This window comes from Anastrepha ludens, chromosome 2 (assembly GCF_028408465.1).
Source record: "Anastrepha ludens isolate Willacy chromosome 2, idAnaLude1.1, whole genome shotgun sequence".
Classification (NCBI taxonomy): Eukaryota; Metazoa; Arthropoda; class Insecta; order Diptera; family Tephritidae; genus Anastrepha; species Anastrepha ludens.
Genome location: NC_071498.1, coordinates 38,300,189 through 38,309,295, shown reverse-complemented (window position 1 = coordinate 38,309,295; position 9,107 = coordinate 38,300,189).

Here is a 9,107-nt window from a genome sequence, read left to right as displayed (position 1 = left end):
ACTTAGAAAATCCCACTGTACCACTGCAGCACAACAGCGCCGAAGCGAGCTTACTGGCACTTAAGAGCTCTTTTCGGTCCGGTTCAGTCCGATCCGGTCCCCACTGCTCTGCCTCCTGTAGCAGACATCAGGCAACCCAACAATCAGCCATCCGTATGAGCCAGCCCGACCAGTTCAACACTTGGCAAGGCAGGCAGACAAGTCAGCACACCGAACTGTCAGTAGCCGGCAGCAAAGGCGCATTAAAGTCGTAGCAGTAAAGTTGAAATATTTCTTCTTCTTCTGGTTATTTTCTGTTTTATGCATCGAAAATAAAAGAAAACTTGTTTAAGTATTTTTACAGTGTTCACATTTCGATAAATTTATGAGTGAACAGTTATCAGATGAACTTCAAGGAAGTGAGTGTTGGGAAGTGCATGAAAGTATTTATTTACATATATGTACATACATACATGACTGCACTTGCTCGGCTAAAAATTGAAAATTATATGAATAGGATAATTTGTTGAAGAAAATGTTTAAGTTATATAAAATACAGTATGAATTACAAAATATGAATTATAAAGGATATGCTTCGATAAGCGAGCATCGGAATACATTTGGAATAATTTACTTTGACATAAAGGGGTCGAAACAAAAGTATTATTATATAATATATCGCGTCCAACGGGATTGGGTGAAATATGAGTACTGTGTCTCATGTTCACATTCTTGTTTCATATTATAATGTTTCTGGTGACCCACCCTTAAACAGGTTAGGGCTGATAATTCACTCTAAGAGTATTTTAGAATGATTCTTAGAGCTCGGTCAAATTCTAACCCCCTAACCCGCGGGGGTTAAAATATCAAACTTATTTTACACCTGGCAATTGAATAACTCGAATTGGATGTATGCGTAGTTTCAACGGAATCATCTTATCTGACAATGTGCATTTCCCTCTCGTCTATTATGTTAAACCCACCTAAATAGATAACGGAGAATAATCCTGTAATTATCAAGAAGTTAATCAGTCGCAGACAGAGGCGGAGCAAATAGAGTCATGCTACTATTGGTACAATTTGTTTCGAAAATTATGCAAAAAGTCCTATTTCGGTAATGAGTTATGATTATTGACGTTTTAAGGGCTGAAGTTGAGAATTGTGGCGCCATGTCAAACGGCTTATAAAATAACTGATTCTTCGCGCTATCTGTCATCTTGACGATGTTAATTATCGTCCCGCCGCTTAGCATAGCACCAGTTGGAGTTTCGGGTTAGTTGTCAAAGTTGTGTCTAAAAAGGTTCTAAGTGGTACCACTACATAGATTAAAGAAAGGATTTCTGCTTTAGTTTGGGGCCTTAAAAGCAATATCCAATTATTTCAATAATGAAAGTAGTTCGAAAAAGTGAATTCGCGATCTTGCCGCACCGCCTGCATTTTTCTCGAAGCAAATTTTTCTAATTGCTGGGGCAGACTATTAAAATTACTTGAATTGATTTGAATCGTTGAAGCTACTAGTTACCATTTACATTATTTTTGACAAGTATGGTTTTCGAAAAATGTATCCTTGAAATTTTCTAGCTTATTATGAAGTATATAAAATATTCTTATAATGTATGTGGTAATATATACCTTGATTTCGTTCTTCTTGTAGTTTCATAACTCCGCAAAAAATTATTCGCTCTGGGCAAACTTTGCATAGTATTTCATAAGACGAATTTTTTTCTTCTTTTAGATAACAAAAAATTTAATTATTGTCGCGCGGTGTTATCGAATGTAGGGTTTTAGTCAAGGCGATTCCTTATCATGCGAATTTTTCAACTTGATGATGCAAAAAATTATTCGCGCCGCCAATATCGACATCTCGGGCACAATTTTCTATAAAAGTGTCACGCTGCTCGCTTACGCTGATGATATCGACATTGGTGGTATTAGTCAGCGGGTCGGTCTAAAAAAGAATCCATTGGGGTGGGCTTGCAGTAAGCGAGAGAAAATAACTTTTTTTAACAATCGTAAAGTCTACGCGTATTGGCCAGCAGACTGCGATTGATAATTACGAGTTCGGTGTAGTCAAGGACTTTGTCTACCTAGAATCCAGCATTAACACCAACAACAACTCTTACCAATAGGTGCTCTATATGGACTGGGTAGGCAATTAAAAAGCAGAGCCCTCTCTTGGTGCAGGAAAAAAACACTCTATTAATCACTCATCTTCCCAGTCTTACTGTACGGATGCTGACCTGGACTTTGACAAACACCGATGGGCGGTTTCGAGAAAAAAATTCTTTGTATGATCTAAGGACCAATTTGCATGAATGATGCATATCGAATAAGATGGAACAACTGTACGAGCTTTAGTAAAGCACATTAAAATTCAGCGGATGCGTTGCTAGGTCACTTTGAGCGAATGGACAATAACACTCCAGCAAAAAAGGTGCCTTTTTCGAAATGTACTGGTGGAACTCGCAAAAAGGGACGTCCTCATTTATGTTGGAAAGATCAAGTCGAAGACGACCTGACCACCCTTGGTGTTTCTAATTGGCGTTAACACGCGCAGTGCAGAGGCGATTGGCGCAACATTTTGGTAGCGCCCAAGACCGACTATCGGTTGTAGTTGCCTGCTAAGTAAGTAAATAAGTTATCAAATGCACACTTTCTTTTTTGTAAGCAATTAACTGTTTTCAAAATGCGCTATTTCGATAAAAATTCATTACGAAAAACCTCTGTGAAATATATAGTAAAATGTAGATTACAAAAAGTATATTTTATTCCTCCTGCTGCCTGTGAAGCAATTTTGAAAATGGCGTTATTCAAGACTGACTCTGCGTCGTCAAAAACAAGCATATTTTTTGTATTTCAATATGTATTAAATCTACCTTCAGAACAAATTCCTTATCTAAACCCAAACTCAGGCCTTTTTCGATTAAAGTAGCGTTACCTCGAAATCCACAAGCTCTTACTAAACCCACAAGTTCTTACTAAACTCTTTCTAATAAACGAGGCTATACCACAATGGATAGTAGTCTACTCTAATCAAAGTTCCTTCCTTACTCTCAGAGTTTTAATTAATTTTTGTAACATAATTTATGTTGACAAGCATTGAGCGATTTCAAGTCAAGTGATCCAAGTATTTTGGACATTGTTGTACATTTTTCTGAAATATAAGGTAAAGTGAAAAAATTAATAATTTTGAGTTTCATTCAACGTTGAACATTTTGGTATGGATGTTTTTAAAGTCAAATACAAATCTTCGGCTCTTTTTAAGATTTTTAAAAAATGTATTAATATTATTATAAAATGGCTATTCGTGAACTGCAACCTAAAAAGATAGCCTACTCAAAAAGCTTTAGGCTATTAATAAATCCTAAAACTGCTGTTGGCTTGATTTCCATCAGGTTGTTTGGATCTATAACCTCGTTTCCCAGGTAATTTTGTCTGCGTCGTGCCACTGCTGGATAGTCGCATTGAACATGTTCTATTGTTTCTTGTGCCTCTTGGCAGAATCAATTTTTTCACACCAAGTTTTCACACACCAATGTTTTTCATATGGTAATTCAGCAGTTCACTGTAGAGTTTTAAGTCTTTTCTGCTGAGGGTAAGGATTAACTCTACCTTTAAACGTTCTGGATAAGTGGGTATTTTCGATTGCCGCATACCTGTTTGGGCTCTCTAGTACTCGATTAGGCAACGTTATTCCCGCTTACGTAAAAGACACTTTTGAAGCTGTTGTTTACCCTGCAGAAAGGTTCAAGACCAATGAAGCGAGTATCTGCACCAAGTGTACGCAATTTCATTCCCTTCGTGCCTCTCATGCCCCGCTACCCACATCAGTGTAACAAAGTTTCTTGATGCTAGAGTCTCGAGAATTTTAAAATTCTCCCAGACCAACCTTGATTGAAATAGGAAGCTATCTAGCGATTTTAGAGCTGCTTGGCACGGAGAGAGTTCGGGATTGAACCTAGATATCCTACATGCTCTGTAAGATTGCCTTTTTCAAGATGCAATAGATTAGAAAGCTTTAGGACTGCACTAACTACCGACCGTTTGGCTACAAGTTGGAGTAGAAGGAGTCCAGTGACCATTCCTAAAGCCGTTGTGGGACAAGTTCGCATTGCTCCCGTTACGCTCAGACAGGCTATTCTGTATACCTCATTAAGTGCCATCTGAGTCTTAGTTTGGTCTACTTTTGAGCACCATACCAAAGAGGTGTATTTTATCTTTGGTAATAGTGCCTTATAAGTCCTTATAGTCCTATAAGACCAAGCCATCATCTTTGGCCGCAGACCCACGTTTTACGGAAAAGCCTTTGGCACGTGTGTATTGCTCTCAAAATTTTTTTGCTGATGTACGATAAATAACTTTTCCAGGTCAAGGCGTTATCAAGGATGAGTCCCAGATATTTCACATTCCCGGATAGACCTAAGTTTGCGTCCCCTAGTCTTAGGGTCCATAAAAATTGTACTATTGTAAATTTGAGTCTAATTCAACCTTGAAAATTTTGGTAGAGGTCAAGTCAAATACATATCTTCGGTAAGTTTGAAGATTTTCAGAGTTTTTTTCTTTTGTAACTTTTTAAATTAAAATATGCTTAAAAAAATTTTTTTTTTAACTTTTAGGAACATGGTTTTTTTGTCATTTTTAAAAGACTCCCCGAGTATTTATGCCAGCGCCTCGCTAGTGAAGAATTGTTCACTGCTTTTTCAATGGTTCGCAGGGCAAATTTGAATATAACGAGAAAAGTTATGAGAATCTCCCTTTAAAACTTTCAGCTTTTAATGGAAAAGTAAAAAAAAAATTATGACGCGGCTTTGGAAAAAAATAACAATACACAATTTTTCTCCGAATTTTAACAAAAAAATTTAGTGTTTTTAAAAAAATCAATTTTATCCAAAAAACTTAAAAACAAAATTTTAAATATAAAATATTTGGTTTTAAAAACTCTTTACCAAAATTTTCTACATTGAATAAATCTCAAAATGTTTACATTTTTTTAAACAATTTTTCAATATTCTTTTTATTATACTCCAGTCTACAAATTAACCAATTTTCAGAAAAATTTACAACAATGTCTTATACTTGGATCCCTTGACATAAAATCGCCCAGAATTAAATTTAATTCCATCAAATGGGGTCATTCTTTAATTAATAAGTTGACCATATTAGTATAATATATATCTACAATACTATAAGCCCGAAATAGTTAAGTCAGACTTATTCCCACTCAGATTTCTCAAAAAATTCAAAAATTTCATTAGAATGAGCCAAGTAACACATCAAAAATCAAATGCTGGATCCTGACACGGCGAGCAAGACCAACTACTATAGTTATTACAACTTTATCTGGAACTCTGTTCAATAAATTTCCCTGTCATACTATATACTGACACTGCGTAGAAGCGGCTGACCTTTAACTTTCCAAATTATCTCCATCTACATAAGTAAATGGGATTGTTCGCTCCACTGTGTCGCTACAGCAAAGCACAAATGTCAAGACGAACAAGAACCGTAAGTGAATTGCATGTGCGTATGTATGTATGAAGCGAATGAAGGAATGAACCTATATATGAAAGAACCATCAAACGACGGAACGAACAAGTCAGCTCTGAGCTGTGCGCTGTGTGCTGTGCGCTGTGAGCAGTAAGTTGGTCTGAAATATTCCCCATTTTATGCGATAAAGGAAATACCATTCTGCTATACTGATTGCTACGAAAATACATTTTATGGAGCCACAGTCAGCTCGCCGGCACCAGCTATACTCGTATAGAGCACAAGCAGCAACACTAGCAATAGCCACGACGGCGGTGACTAAAGCGGATGATGATACCAAGTGCTGGAGTACTCTACTCTTGCCAGTATCAGAGTGTTTGCCTTAGTGTTGGTGTCGGTGCGCAACAGTCAAAGTAAAATTCGAGCTAAGCATGGCACATAATAGCTCGACACAGCCATGGGATGGTGCGCCAAGACACATTCAACGAATGGGTTGGCTGACTGGATGGAGCAGCTGCGAATAGGTCGCACCGAATGGTGTCGGCGTTGAAACGGCTGAGACTCATGGTGCGGAGTTGAGGAGAAGTAGCACGGAAAATGAAGCATTTTTGTGTAGAATTTTGTTTTCGTTTCGTTTTACCCATTTTCAGTGGATGAAATGTTGATGACGATGGTTTGCTGGTCGCACGGTCGCACGGTCGGTCGGTAGGTTGGTCGCACATTCTGCCCGTTACTCTGGCGCTAGCACTGTTGGTTCACAACGGTGCAAGGGAATATGTAGCTGTAGGGCGTGGTATGGTGCGGTCTGGAAACGAGGCAATAGCAATAATAGTACAGTGTGCGAAGCAGCGTTTCTTTGGATAAAGTAGTTTTTAAGTAAAAAATGTTGTTTCTTAAAATAAAGTAGATTTCTAAATTAGAGGATGCAGCTGTCTCTGTCTTTTTCTTTGCCTCTTAATTTTATTTTAACATGATTTTATTAAAAAATATTGAAACTTTTGCAGTTCGTGTTTTCATTTTTTTGCTCTGAAAAGGGATACACATATGGACCGCACGTCTAATCGTGTAACATTTGGGGCGGGACAATTGTGGGTTTAATTACCCGGGCGTTCATTGTTCACCCCGGATATGAAACTACAAAGTGGTAGCAAAAATTGTCTTTGATTATGGTCGCTCTCATATGGCATCGAAAAGCATCCAAGTATATGGCTATCATGAAAAAGATTCTTACAAATACCACCTGCTAATACACACCTACTTTTCGTGTCCAGATGTTCACTCAAGGGAGACTTCTGACTGTCAGAAGTATTTTTGTGGAAGTGGTAGGTAGGTTCAAACACCAGTTTAAATGGGAAGTAAAGTAAAAAAGACGAACCCTGGCGAGGGCACTCTGCCATATACGGCTAAATTTAGTTTCAGATAGAAAACTAAGTAAAAGACTGAACAGATGGGCGTGCGTGCAAAACACTGAATATGTTTAACCCCATTAAAAATGCTCCAAAATGTTTAAAGCAAATTTGGTGTGTATTTGACAACGTTTTGCAGTACATTAGCCCACTGTTCTATAAAAAAGGTTCTTAGTCACTTTGCTCTCGTCTTTTGCTGATATTGGCTATATGGCGTCTTCTCACCATCACCATCTCCATACGACCATCAGCCCAACGCTAGCACCATCATCAGAACCAAAGTTTTAGTTGTCGGTAAACAAAACTGCATAGTATTCAACGCCAAGGCTTAACAAATAAAAAAAAAGCACATCGCATCGATCCAAAGAAGGTTGAAATGCTTTCTTTGTTCGCTTGGTATTCGGTTGCTTGGAAGCCTTACAGTATCTGTTCAATAAATTATAAACGGAAAATTTTTTCAATAAAAGCCGAAATTTACAAATTGGAAGTGGCTGAGGTTCTTATTGGGGGCTCAACTGCATGAAAGCTATGACCCGAGATAAGTTGGTTAAAAATTTGTTGTTCAAAAATGTGACGGAAGCTCTATTTCTAATCTCTTTATATTTAAAGGGTACACTTTTTGTTAAATAGTCCATGCAAACCCTTCTACCTATCACCAAAATTAGTAATATTTTCCATACTTTGATTATTTTAAAGTTATCCTTAGCAAGGAAAGGCACTTCGGAACCGCAGCAAAGTATCAAATAGATGAAAAATGTTAAAACAGAAATTACAGGTTGAGACCGCGAATTTCTCTGATAAAACATAGCTGACTTACCGAATTTCTTTCTCAGGTGTTACTACGTAATTTGACAGTTCAATTTTCATTTTACAGGTAATTTTCATTCGCCATTTGCATGCGCGAATACAGCGATCTGTTTTTCTTGATGCCATTTGAAATAAAGTGTTAAGACAGCCAGATACCCACACGAACAAATAGCACAAAGTCCAAATAGAAATTTGGCAAATGTTAAGACACATTTAGTCTACCCCTTTTAGATGTGGGGATAAATATGTTGGAGATAAATATCCAACCTTTGGGGTAACTACAAGTCCCATTTTTTTAAGTACGTAAGGTCTAATTTTTGTGCAGAAAGACTAGGGGTCTACACGATGACTTGGCAAAAGCTGATTTAGCAAAAGGGACCCAGAAATTCTCAGGCAACCACTTTACTATGCCAGAGAAGCCAAACATTTTTGGTTACAGAATTCTTAAATGAATAGAATTGAGCGAACCGGTAGAGTGGAAGATATGTAGCTTTGCAGGTTCGTTGGGTCTAACTACAGCCGCGAAAAAGCCACCCTTGTTTGTGTTTTTAATGATCATCATTTTCTTTGATAAAAGTTTAGCTCATTATTAAAAAAAAATAAATAGTATCGAATAAATATAAATTTCAAACTTTATACAAAAATTACAAAAATTCCACAAATTTTTCATTACAATTTCTTGGTTTTTAACTAAGATGCTCTGGGGCCACAGCATTTTTTTTTTAAATCTCATCAGAGACGTCAAAATTGGAATTTAGGGTAGTGCTGCTAATATTTTCTGCTTAGAAACAGACAGTTTTTAACTAATTAGTATGTCACACACATATGTTCGACGTGGCGCCTACCGACTTTTTTTAACTCAGGGCCATGGCGGACATATATGCAAGACAAAAACATTGGCTAAACATCAAAATACATCGTCATCATACAAGCTCTACTTCGTTTTGCAAAAACAAAGCAATTGGGAGTATGTTGTTTTTGCATAACCAAACAACGTTATATGACGACAATGTATTTTGATGTTTGAATCCGTTGACTATCAGTAGTAAATGCTTTTGTAGTGTAGAGAACAAATTACTTCATCACTTCTAAATTTGCAGAGGCCAGGAAAACATATGAAGCCAAAATCAGGCAATATTCATATTTTAAAAATAAAACTAAGTGCAAGTAATACAAAATTACGTCGAACATGTACTTCATATTATTCCAGAATAAAACAAATGGAAGGAAGGGAGATTGCCAGAAGAAAGGCTAAAAGAGTATACACGTATTGCTCGGATTGTCCCCAAGAGCCATTCATGTGTTTAGAATGTTTTGGGAATCACCACAAACAAGTTTAATGGGTTCATTTGTATAACTATTGTACTTTGTAAAAATAATATTTAAACAAATTTTTGTTACTGCAATAAAATGAATTTAATTTTTTTT